This window comes from Indicator indicator, chromosome 6 (assembly GCF_027791375.1).
Source record: "Indicator indicator isolate 239-I01 chromosome 6, UM_Iind_1.1, whole genome shotgun sequence".
Lineage (NCBI taxonomy): Eukaryota > Metazoa > Chordata > Aves > Piciformes > Indicatoridae > Indicator > Indicator indicator.
The window spans coordinates 15,249,377-15,262,639 of record NC_072015.1 but is presented as its reverse complement, the minus strand read 5'-3'; positions in this window follow the sequence as shown (position 1 = coordinate 15,262,639).

Sequence of the window (13,263 nt, the reverse complement as noted above, 5' to 3'; positions counted from 1 at the left end):
TTTTATTAGGTAGCAAAATATATTTAATAAAATCTATTTCAAGTTCTTAAAAAAGACGCTTCTGTGTGAAGGCTAAAGGTTTTTATGACTGACATTAGGTATATGCATATTTTAAAGGATAATGTAGCAAAACATCCAAATTCCATAGCTAGTTAATGTCACCTAAATCTTGCATAACACTTTTCATATTACAATTCCATGTTCATTTGGGCTTTTGGTATTTAAAATCAGAAGTTTAAAACCACTCTCCTAGTGGCACAGTATTCTTTCTCTCCTTCAAGAGATCACATCAGTATTTGTGAAGAGTTTGCAGTGCCCACAACTTTGCCAGAGCTCTGGAATCTGCATCTAAATCTGTTAAATACACTGGTAATAGGCAGGTGTGCTTGCAGGTTTATTTTTAATGGAGTAATTAAAATATCTAGAAAATCCATGTAGCTCTGCTTTGGTACAAAGCATTTAGTTCCTGACAAAAAAAGGTTGTTCTGTTATGTCATTGTGAAAGACATGTCCTTTAAATGCATAAAAAGTACAGTTGTAGTTCTGATTTCGGTGAGTAGAAATGGTAGCAAAGAATATTTTCCTAGGCTGTGAATTAGCATGTAATACCTTGAACTTCTGTACTTCCATTGTATTCACAAAGACAGTGCAGAAATTAGCCTATGCATTTGTGGCCTCTGCTTCATAGCTCTGAAAAAAAATTCTGTTTTGACTGGAGGAGTTTGGAATCTAGAACTTTGACTATTTTCCTTTTTGTGTGTGTACAGGTTTTCCTCTTGAAAGACCACAAATGTTTAGGGATGAAGAGGGGAAAAGCATTGCAAAGAATCATTCAGAATGGCACAGCTTCCCTTTTAGACTTAGCTTTCCTCTTGAAGCCCACTGTTTAAATCCCAGATTTTTCTGTATAGGCCCTTGGTTCTGCTGAGATCACTGGTTTAATTTTCACAACTTCTATGCTTTGAATACTTCCACTCCCCTGAGTCCTTAAATTCCCTCATGCAAGTTAAGGGTTTGTATTCCTTGAGCAATGTAAGCTTTTATTTCTCTGGTGCAAGAAAATGTTAATCCACACAAACAGTTAAGGATTAAATCCCCTTTTGCTTCTTTCTTGTTTTGAATACTGTTGCTCTCTGATCTGCTCTTAATTTAGAAATAGCCAGAATACTTTTACTGGAGAAGTCTTGAGTAACATAATTTAATTGTTTTCTACAATACTTTGTCTTCAGAATAGCAGGACTCCTAATTACCTTCACAAACTTATCATGAAATTAGCTGAGTTCTCTTTACAGAACTCAGTATGAGTAATCCTGTTTATTATCTTCAACATATGGATGTAATGCATGTGTTTAGAGATAATATTTATTTAGTAATTAATTATTGACAGATATGATTCAAAATGACATTGTTTCTTCTTGCTGAGTTCCTGGGAGAGATGTAAGCACCTTTAAACTTGCTCTACTTGACTTCTGGAAGACAAGGACTTTAAACTTCTACGCTTAGTTTTATCCCTTTGTGTTAATGACGTGAGTTTACAGCATTGCAGACTTGTTTGAATTTGTGAAGAGATATATTTGTGCTTTCTCTGTTGTAGCTGAGTTTTGAGAACTCAGCTCCATGGAGAAAGACATTTGAGTCCTAGTGAACAGCAGGTTATCCATAGGACAGCAGTGTGCCCTTGTGGCCAAGAGGGCTGTATCTGGTTTGGCTGAGCTGGAGTTAATTCTCCCCAGAGCATCTTTCTAGTGCTGTGTTTTGCAGTGCTGAAGCTGGGTGTTGATAACACACCAGTGTTTTGGCTACTGCTGAACCGAGCACCAAGGCTGTGCTTTTTTAGAATTTTCCCCCTTGACAGTAGGCCGAGGGATGGGCAAGATCTTAAGAGGAGACACAGCCAGGCCAGCTGATCCAAACTGATCAAAGGGGTATTCCATGCCATGATGTCAGCTCAGATATAAAAGCTAAGTAAAAGAAGGAAGTGTGGGGGTATATGTTGATGGCATCTGTTCTCTGGAGCAATCACTATACGTGTTGAAGCCCTGCTTCCTGGGGGTGACTGAACATCATCTGCTTAATGGGAAGTAGAGAATAACAGCTTTTTTTGCTTTTTCTTCTGCACAATGCCTTTGCTTTGTTTTTCATCCTATTAAATTGTTTCTATCTTGACTCATGAGCCTTTTGTTGTGTTTCAGCTCTCCCCTGTCCATCTAAGAAGGGGAGTGATAGAGTGGCCCCCAACCAGGGCCAAACCACCACAAGGGATAACAGCATTCTGGGGTGCATTAAGAAAAGTGTGTCTAGCAGGTTAAGGGAGGTTCTCCTCCTCTACTCTGCCCTGACGAGACCACACCTGGAATACTGAGTCCATTTTTGAGCTTCCCAAATCAATAGAGACAGGAATCTGCTGGAGAAAGTCCAACGGAGAGCTATGAGAATGATTGAGATGTGAACATCTCTCCTATGAAGAGAGACTAAGAGTCTTGGGCCTTGAGAAGAGAAGGATGAGAAGGGATCTTATCAACATCTATAAATATCTGAGAGGGGGGAGAGGGGTCAAGATGAAGGTACCAGTCTCTTTTTGGTGGTGCCCAGTGATAGGACAAGGAACAATGGGTATAAGTTAGAACACAGGAGGAGACACCTACTGTGAGGGTGATGGAGCACTGGAACAGGCTACCTGGGGAGGTTGTAGAGTATCCTTCTCTGAAGACTTCTCAAACCCACCTTGATGTGTGCCTGTGCAACCTACTGTAAGTGATCCTGCTCTATCCCCTGTCAGGGCGGTTGGACTCGATCTCTGGAGGTCCCTTCCAATCCCTAACATTCTGCAGTTGTATTCTAATAGCAATATTACACTGGGTTGTGCTGGGGTCTTGAGCAACCTGCTCTAGTGGAAGGTGTCTCTGCCTGTGGCAGGGGAGTTGGAACTAGATGATCTTTAAGGTCCCTTCCAGCCCAAACCATTCTATGATTCTATGATTTAATTTGAAAGAAAAAGTGCATGAGACAGCATTAAATGGTTTTATGGATTCTAAACATGGTGTGGGGAAGAATCTGGAAAATTAAGGAATATGGACTAGCAGGTCTGTGATCTCTGTGGGCCTTTTTGAATGGTTTTGTTCCCTAGGAATTCCCTCTTTGTACATAAGCACAGGTCTAATTTTTGCACATATTATTTTTCCTTTTAAATGAATTTCACATGCAGGTCTGAGAAAGTAGCAGGTCATACAGTGGAGAAGGTGAAGCCTGTCTTTCATCCAGATAAGAAATTCCTAAAAAAATTTAGATGGACCATTCAAACATCAAAATACAACAATTCCATGTTATTGTGCTGCATTATGTAGTATTGGTTGCAAGGAAATTACTTCAGCACAGCAAATTATGTCATTCTGGGAATATAAATAAATAAATAATAGATAATAAAATAGTAACTGAAGCATTTGATGTAGACTGGTATGGTAGGAATCTTTGTGCTCTTGTCTCTCCCATAGTGATATCAATCTTTCATAACAGCTTTAAATACTCATGATAAAAGGTATTAAAAGCCTAAATTAACACAATAACTGAAAAATGTCATCCCTTCAGGCCACTTACCCAGGAAGAATAGATGATGATTTTCCAGCTGTGACAAGGTTCATTTCCTTTCTGACAGGAAATGTTCTTGTAGTAGCTCTGCAGAAGCACATGGGAACACATGCTGGCATCAAAGCTTTTCACTGCTGGCAGTGTGAGTACAAAACAGAGTCTCTCGGGTACAGCAGATGCATACAGGGGGATTGCATGTATTTTATTATGTTACCATTTAGGTAAACCACTACAGGAAGAAAAAAAAAAGTATTGTGATTATCTAATGGACAAATTCTTTTGTGACATTTCAGTGAAAACCTCTTGAAAGTTCTCCATCTTACGCTGAATATGCAAAAACAAAACACTGTGATCCTGGTTTAACAAAAGAGGTGCAATTTTAACTGAAATGTTTTTTTAATGTTATTTAGGGATATTGATTTTTAATGATATATTTGATCCTGGGTTTGGATTAGTTCAGAAGATATCTGTGTAAAGGTCTAGAGACTCCAAAGCCAAGGACAGCTCATGCCCCTGTTTGTGAGCTGAACTTTGCTAGTTCAGAGGGATATGGACTTCAATTAACATTTTTTTCTTTCATGTTTTGATACTTCATGGCTAAGAAAGAATGGGAATATCTTCTCAAAACCTTTAAAATCAATTTGCACATATTGACCTATTCAGTATTTTGTTGTTTGTCCACCTTGGCCACATTCCCTTTCATTTTCTGGAAAGCTTCCTGCTTCAGTATTCTAGTTTAAGGTTTAGTGTTGAACCTCTATCAAAGGCCCAGCCTCTCTGTGACTGATGCTCTCAGGTTCTTTCCATCTCTGCCAAGTGATTTGTTTACATAGACTTTGCTTTGCCATGGTCACAGTAAGCCCGACATTCTGCCAAAAAAAGCACTTGCATTAGGAATTGTGAATGACAAAGAAGAACATACTTTGTAGGACCATCTGCTTGGAACTGTTGGATCTGGTCTACCTTGTTGGCATTTTAAAAGTGAAGCCTTTCTCCTATATTCTGAAATGAGCATTTTACAAGATTAGAGAGTAAGTCTAACTGAATAAAGAGAACAGGAACACGCCGTGTTGTGTTAATGGCCTTCTGAAACCTACTTGATGTCTGCAATAAATTGGTGGACAGGATAGGGATGCACCCATTAGATGCTTGTGACAATGGTTAAATAAATTACCTTGCAGAGAACTCATCCTATGAATAGGGAATATCTACCTTTGTCCGCACTGGCAAAAGGAACTTTTCAGACAGTTGAAGGAATGAAATGCTCTTTCTAGAGGTTTAGCAGGAGTACAGCACTCCATCACTTAAGCATTGTGGGTGGTGTTCTATCGTGTAGCATCACACACTGTGGCAGAGCAGAGTAGGCAGATGTCTGGCAGGAAACATAGGTGTGGAGGGGGCTGGTAGACATCTCATATTATTGGGACAGATGGCTTTGGGTTATCATGTATGCCATATCTTCAAAGACAGACATTTGCTCTGTTAAATCTTCCTAGTCTAGGTAGAAGGCCACTGACAGAACTTCAAAAGGTATAGGAAATAGAGAATGATAGCCAAAGAAGGATAACCAACTTTCAAAGTCTCACTAGGCAGTGTGGCTGGAACAACAATGTGCTCTTGTGGCCAAGAGAGCCAATGGGATCCTGGGATGTATCAAGAAAGGTGTGTCCAGCAGGTCTAAGGAAGTTCTTCTAACTCTCTACTCTGCCCTAGTGAGACCACGCCTGGAATACTCTGTCCAGTTTTGGGCTTCCCAGTTCAAGAGAGACAGAGACCTGCTGGAGAGAATCCCAATAGAGAGCCACGAGGATGATTAGGGGACTTGAGCGTCTCCCCTGTGAAGACAGACTGAGATTCCTGGGGCTGTTTAGTTTGGAGAAGAGAAGACTGAGAGGGGATCTCATCAATGTCTATAAATATCTGAGGGGTGGGTGTCAAGTGGAGGGGGCCAGGCTCTTTTCAGTGGTTCACAGTGACAGGACAAGGAACAATGGGTTCAAACTAGAACATAGAAGATTTCACCTCAACATGAGGAGAAACTTCTTTACAGTGAAGGTGACAGAGCACTGGAACAGGCTGCCCAGGGGGGTTATGGAGTCTCCTTCTCTGGAGACTTTCAAAATTTACCCGGATGCATTCCTGTGCAGACTACCCTAAGTGATCCTGCTCTGGCAGGGGGGTTGGACCTGATAATCTCTTGAGGTCCCTTCCAACCTCTGATATACTGTGATGCTGTGATACTGTGGCTGAACACTGTTGATGGTGTTCAGTTGCAAAAGCAGACAAATTACGAATCGTATGCAAAATTAATTAAACTTCTGTTAAACATGGAGTGAAGAGTCACTGTCTAGGATTGCCAATCCAGAACCGCCTCCTCTTGTTCTGCTTCTGACCTGTGTAATGGCCAACACATGGAGTGAGTATTAGGAAGCTGTTTATTACCTAAGGCAATGGAATTTGTTATCTATCAGGCCGTTGACAATTGCTCTTGACAGTATTATCAGCCTCTTCCTCTTTGCTTCCCCATTGACAGCTAGGGGTAAACATAAAACGTAATTTCCACATGATGCTAATGTTGCAGAGGTGATACCCCCCGTGTTAATTCTTGGAAGAGAACAGAAATAATACTGGAGCTGGGGAATTACTTCTATTTATGTTGGCATGAAATGCTGCTTTTAGGAGAATTATTATTACACCAGCATTGGTGTTAGGACTTAGATTCTTAGAACATGTTCACTTTTTGTTAATTTTTAAACTTAAATATATATTTGCTTGGTTTGTGTTTTTATTTTTGCCTGCAAAACTGAAAATAAGTTTGGCTATTTGGGGTTGGATCAAATTACCTTCAGAGCTCCCATTCAAACTTGACCATTCTGTGATTCTGTTCCATTTATGTTAGTCTGTGGTTTCTTTATGTTTATTTCAGGTTCTCCAGTGTAAGACTCATACATCAGAATTTTCATAGAGCAGGAAAAGAGGAAGATAAATATTGTAAATTAGAAATTTTCAGTGGGAGTGCAGATGAAAGGGGAAGCAAGTACTTCAAGAATGTACCTCTCTTATGTTTTTGTTATTCAAAGTCATTGTTTTCCTTTGTATTTGTGACCTAAACATTGTCCTTGCTGTCTTCACAGAAAATTGTATGTTTTCTTCATTAAGTTAATATGACTTTCCCTTAATGTGATTCCCTTTTGCTTCTTAAAAATTTCCTGTTCTCTTACATTTCCCCTTTCTGGGAAATTTGTTTGTTTCTTTTTCACTGGGGACTTGAGTATCCTGTAAATTCTCCCTCCAAACTCTGATTCAGAGAAAAAGATCAAAACTAAGTTTGGAAATGGTTCTGGCTGAGTTTTCTTTATGAGATTTAGGGTGGAAGCCAAATTTGGATGCAGTAGGTCTTCTACAATTAACATTATAGAACCATAATATCATTCCTGCTGGAAAAGACCTGTAAGATCATCAAGTCCAGCTATTAACCCAATGCTACCAAGTTCACTACAAAACCATGTCCCTCACTACCACCTCAACATGAATTTTAAATCCATCCATGGGTGAGAAGTCCACCACTGCCCTAGATGGCCTGTTCCAGGGCTTGACAACCCTTTCAGGGATGACATCTTTTCTAATACCCAGTATAAACCTCCCCTGACAGAACTTGAAACTATTTTCTCTTGTCCTATCACTTGGTACTTGGGAGAAAAGACCGAACACCCACCTTGCTGCAACCTCTTTTCAGGCAGCTGAGAAGTGGAGAATGAGAAAGTCTTCCCTGAGCCTCCTCTTCTTTAGACTAAACAACTCCACTTCCCTCAGCCCTTCCTCACAAGACCTCCACACCCTTCACCAGCTTCATTGCCCTTTTCTGGACATGATCCAGTACCTCAATGTCCTTCTTGTAGTGAAGGCCCCAAAACTGAACCCAGTATTCAAGGTGTAGCCTCACCAGCGCTGCGTACAAAGGGACATGATCTAAGTTCATAGCTTCATTAGAAACAAGATTGAGTAAAAAATGAGCTGTGGCTTTGAGGATGTGCTTTAAATGTTTATTCACTTATATTCATTTGAATTTCATACGCACTTTGCATTCCCATAGAAGACACTTCTTCATTCATACTTGTTTTCAATTTCCTGGTGGGTAAGAAGCCTTTCAGATGTGAGATCTGCTCTTAGACCAGGGCTCTGCAGCAGCACATCCAAATGCGCTGGCGAGAGTCCCTGCAAATGTTGACTCTGTTCCTAGAGTTGGAAAGTGTAAACAATCCCTTTGTTGGACAAATTCTGTAAATCCATTGTTTTAAATAACAACTCTACCACAGAATCATAGAATCCCAGCATGGTGGGGGTTGGGAGGGACCACTGGAGATCATCTAATCCAATACCCCTTCTAAAGCAGGGTCACCCAGACCAGGCATTCCAGGATTGCAATATCCAGGCAGGTTTGGAATCTCTCCAGAGAAGCAGGCTCCACTCCTCTCTGGGCAGTCTGCTCCAGCAAAGCAGTTTTATCTTCTGCTTGGATGGAACCCCCTGGCTTCCAGTCTGTGCCCGCTGCCACTTGTCCTGTCACTGGACACAACCAAAAAGAGTCTGGTCCCATTCTCTAACCCTGTGTCCTTTAAGCACTCCCACACTTTATCTATGTGCTCCTACCCTTTAATAAAGCCAAGTTAAACACTTAAAATATCTTCCTGTTGGGAGCTTGGCTTTATGGATGTTTTTTAGTTTAAAGGGATCAATTTCTACCCCCTCTTTACAGCTCTTTCTCTGTATGTGGACAACATAAATTGCGCTGTATAATTTTGTATGCACAAAATTATATTTATATAGATATTTGTGTCTGCGTGTGAAGCAGAACTGGGGCAAATAGTAGTGACTTGTATAAAACCCAAAAATGTGTTTTCACTAACTGTGTGTCTTCATTGGCTGTTTAATTTCACCGTGTTGCTTTTCATGCTGATTTTATGTGCACCTTTGCTGGTAGTGTTTTGATTCCACCCTTCCGCCCCTGCTGCTGAGGAAGAGATTGCATTTCTGACAGTGCTAACACATTTCATTTTGCAACGTTGGCAGAGTGCATCATGTGATGAGTGGGAGCATTAGCTGGTCTTAGTAAAGCTGAAGTATGTGTTGAAAGTATGCACTTAGCAGCCCTAGAGCCTGTTTAACTGCTGTATTCTTGTGTTTAAACTCTGTATGCTAAATGATGTACTCTTAGCTTTTTTCTTTTTCACTCAAAAGGTTTGAACTAGGATAAGCTAATGCCTGCAAGTCACTTACAGAGTCACCAAATCATTTTGTTTGAAAGAGATCTTTAAGATCATCCAGTCCAACCCTTAACCCAGCACTGCCAAGTCCACCACTAAACTGTGTCTCTCAGCACATGGCTTTTCAGTGTCTCCACCACTGCCCTGGGCAGCCTCTTCTAGAGCTTGACAACCCTGTAGGCAAGAAATTGCTCCTTGTGTCCAACCTAAATCTGCCCTGTCACAACCTGAGGCCATTTCCTCTTGTCCTATCACTTGCTACACCCATGTACAACCTCCCTTCAAGTAGTTGCAGAGAGAGATTTCCACTCAAGGTAATACCCTGATATCCTGGGTTAATACAGCCCACTTTCACAAGCAAGCCCTCTGCACTATGTACAGATGGGAGGAAAAAGTAACACAAAATCCACTCTGGGTTGAGATAAATCGTTTACTGAGGTCATATACTATACAGTTAGCTTAGCAGAAGTAAAAGCAGCAGCAGAAGCCAGCAATAAAATTATTCCCCTCTACCCAGGCATACAGAAGCCAGCACCCCAGAAAAAGCCAGCACCCCAAACCTGGAAAACTGTAAATGGCAACCAGAACAGGAAGCTTCTCATGTTACAATTTGAACTTCAAGCTCCATAATACTTTGCTCCAGCACTTTCAGCAGCATGGTATTGAATATTCATCAGCAGATTCAACTCAACACGACATTCTCTACCCCTTACTCTGTACCATCTATGTCATGCCCAGCAGCAACTAACATCAAACAACACACATCATACATCATTCACTGTCCATTGTCATTCAAAATGAGATCACCTTGCAGTACATGGAAGACTTCTCACTGCAGGTGTTCTGGAGATCCACCCTGTTCCAGTACAGCCTGGATCAGTCCATGGTGAGTCCAAATGGTGAGACTGTGTTTCCACCCCTGGGGCAATCAATTCCAGTGACTCTTCCCACCCCTCCAAGTGAAAGCAAACTGTGTTTTGAATTGCAGTGCTCAGCTTCCAACACGTCCAGCTGCTGGGACCCCCCTGTCACACCAGATATACAGATGGGTTCTACCCCTCATAATTTGATGACATCAGTGTACACTGTGTGCCTCCATCTAATAAAGCTGTGCACTCTCATGGGTTCAACATGCCAGGCAGTCCAATAAACCCAGCTGTCCCTTTCATCCATCTGGTTGGAGGCAGGGCCACTCTAATTCTTACTGGAATCATTTGCATCCTGTGAAGATGCTTTGGAAGTCCCTTCAGGAGGATCAGAAGCTCTTTTTGGATGATTTTCCACTTGAAACTGAGGCAGCACTCTTCTGAGGAGAATTTCCTTGTAGTCACGTAAGTAAAGCCACAGGGTATGCCGTGGTGTGTACCTCCCACATTCTCTCCCTTGGACAGGAAAGCACCTGCTCCTCATGGCTGAAACACAGAACCGTTCAGGTGGGGAACAGGCCATGTTCTCTTGGATTCACTTGACCTTCCAGACCAGTTCCTTCACAGCTGAATCACGGCCCTGTACAGAGGGAAAGAGCCTTCCTTCATATTGCTGGAGCCTGCTAATCATTTCAGCCACCGTTTACCCTTGGCCATCTTCCAAGGCCAGTGATAAAGATAGGGTGACCACCTCTGTCTCTTCCCCCTGTTCCCCTAATGACCTTTGTTCATCCTGATCCTTTGCCAGACAAGCAGATTTCATTGTACGCTTCTTCTTCCGTACAGGGGGAGCTGATACTGGCACAGGCAGGCTCTCTGGTGCAGCTGCCATGACTGCTGTTGGGGTCTGAATAGTCACAGAGCCTACTGGTCTGCTGTAGTTCCACAGACCTTCTCTTGCCCCTGAGCTCTCTGAACAGTGATGAGAAGGGCTTGATAGGCACAGGCCAGGCCACAACATACATCAGTGATTTCTCTCTCTTGGGAAGTTGCAGGCTGACAACAGACTTTCTCCAAACATTTGACCAGTTTGTCAGGATTTTCACTTGTTCAGGGGTGAAATTCCAAAACACTGGAGGTGACCACTGGCCTAGACACACACGCTGCCACTCATAATTATCCAGCCCTGGGTCACATCTCCAGATGGTATTCTTGGGAGAGACCTGTATTGCTCTGGACAAAACCTGCCATGCCAGTAATCAGAACAGCAACCGCAGAGCTCCAAGCTATTTCCTCAAGGTGACACAGAGCACCAGAGACAGCACACACAGGACCCCAGGATGCTGGCTGCAGCTGCCCCCAGAAAGCAAATGCATCAACACAGCAAACATACCACAGGAAAATAACATATTAAAAATTCTCTTAACAAGCCTCAAGTCTTAATTGAATTTTCTCATTATCTTGCTTCCTTTTCCTCTCCTGCTATAATTGATCATCTTAGTTAAGACAGCTGCTTTTGCAGCCCCACGTTGGGCACCAAATATGGACTGTCCTGGGTTAACAGCCCACTCTCACAAGCCCCACTTCCCCTACACAGGTAGAAGGGAGAGTAGCAGAGGAAAAAAAAACGTAGGCTGAGGTAAAGACTTCCTGGAAATGATACAGGTCACAATTACCTTAGGCTGTTTGCAGGAAAGCACAGCAAAAAGCAGAAGCCAGTTATAAAACAGTCTCCCCCACTCAAGCACACAGAAGCCAGCACAGCAGAACAGACCAACACCCCAAAAACCGGAAGCAGCAACTGGAACAGGGAGCCTCTTATGTTACAATCTGAACTTCAAGACCCATGATACTTTGCTCCAGCCAGCACTTTACTTTAAAGCTGGTGTGGCAGCAGCATGGTATTGAATATCAGCAGCAGATAAAACTCATGACAACCCATGACAAAAAACCAACTCTCTTAACAAGCCTCAAGCCTTAATTGAATTCTCTCATCTCACTTCTTGTTATCTTAACCCTTTCACCTCCTGCAAAATAGGCTTAGTTAAGACAGCCTGCTTTTCAGACCTCACACTGGGCACCAAATATGGACTGTTCTGGGGTAACACAAGCAAGCCCTCTGCCCCACATGAAGACGGGGGGGTAGGAAAGTAACACCAAATTCCCTCTGGCTTGAGATAAAGAGTTTACTGAGATGATATGCTATACAGCTACCTTAGCAGGAGCAAAAGCAGCAGTACAAGCCAGTGTTAAAATGATTCCCTCTCACTCAAGCATGCTGCAGCCAGCACAGTGGAAAAAGCCAGCACCCCAAACCCTAGACTGGAAGCAGCAACAAGAACAGGAAACCTTTCATGTTGCAATCTGAACTTCAAGCCCCATAGTACTTTGCTGCAGCCAGCACTTTCATTTTGATACAGGCATGACAGCAGCATGGTATTGAATATCAGCACCAGATTCAGCTCAGCCCACGACACTTGACTGCCTGCAATTATGCAGTGCTCTCTGTTGCTGCTGGCACTAATGACTGATTTCTTTTTTTTTTCCAGCAGCATTCAGAAGGAGAGGTTGGACCTTCCCATATACCATCATACTGGGGAGGCATTTGGCTGCAGTTTTTGCTACTATTCTTTTTTTTTTTTTTTTACACACAACTTGTCTGAGAACACATTAGGAAGTAGCACCTGGGTTGAGGAACCTCATTAACCAGTTCCCAGCCCAATTTTACCCTCATATTATTTCTTGTGGTTCTTCATGCTTAAACTTCTACCAGAGCACCCTGGCAAATAAAGAAGCTGTTGGCATTGTCAGACATTTGTGCTGCCAGGCAGTGATTATCTGGAAGAAGAGAAGTGGTAATCCTTACATGGCAGTTAAAAGCACTTAGAGTGATCTTCCCATAGACCTTTCTGTGCATTATGGTTCAGGTAAATGGTTTGCCAAGAGGAGTGCAGAGATTATGTTGAACAGAGAGTGGACATGTTGAGTTTTGTTCTGGTTACCTCTTGCTGGTATTTTCCCCTTACATACAAATGAAGAGTTTGACATTTCAAGGCAGAATATGTAGAAATGTACTAAGGGTGGACCCTCCAGGAATAGACTCTCATTTAGAATACAAGTCTCTATAAAACAGTGAATGATTCAAGAAAATCTTTTGATACTGTGGCATTCATGTGGTAAAAAGAATTCATTAAACTTCTTCATGATTATTTCCTATTACAAAATGTGTCTTATTATCAAAAGCTAATCCAGTATTGAAGTAAAATTCACTGGTTAAACACATCTGTATCTTGTTTAGCCAAACTGATCCCTTTAAAAAAAAAAGATTAAATTAGAAGAACGGAATACTTTCTAATTCTAGGCTGTTAGAGGACTGGTTTTACTCTGACTCCATGTTTATTCTTGGACTGTGGTGGTTTTGTGAAGTCTGTTGTTAGTTCTGAGTGTTGGTCAGGAAATGTAACTCTTGCTAAAAATAATGAAACTTACAAGCACAGCTTCTACCAGAGGGAAGCAAATGGTGACTAAAGTGTGTCTATGCTGTTCTC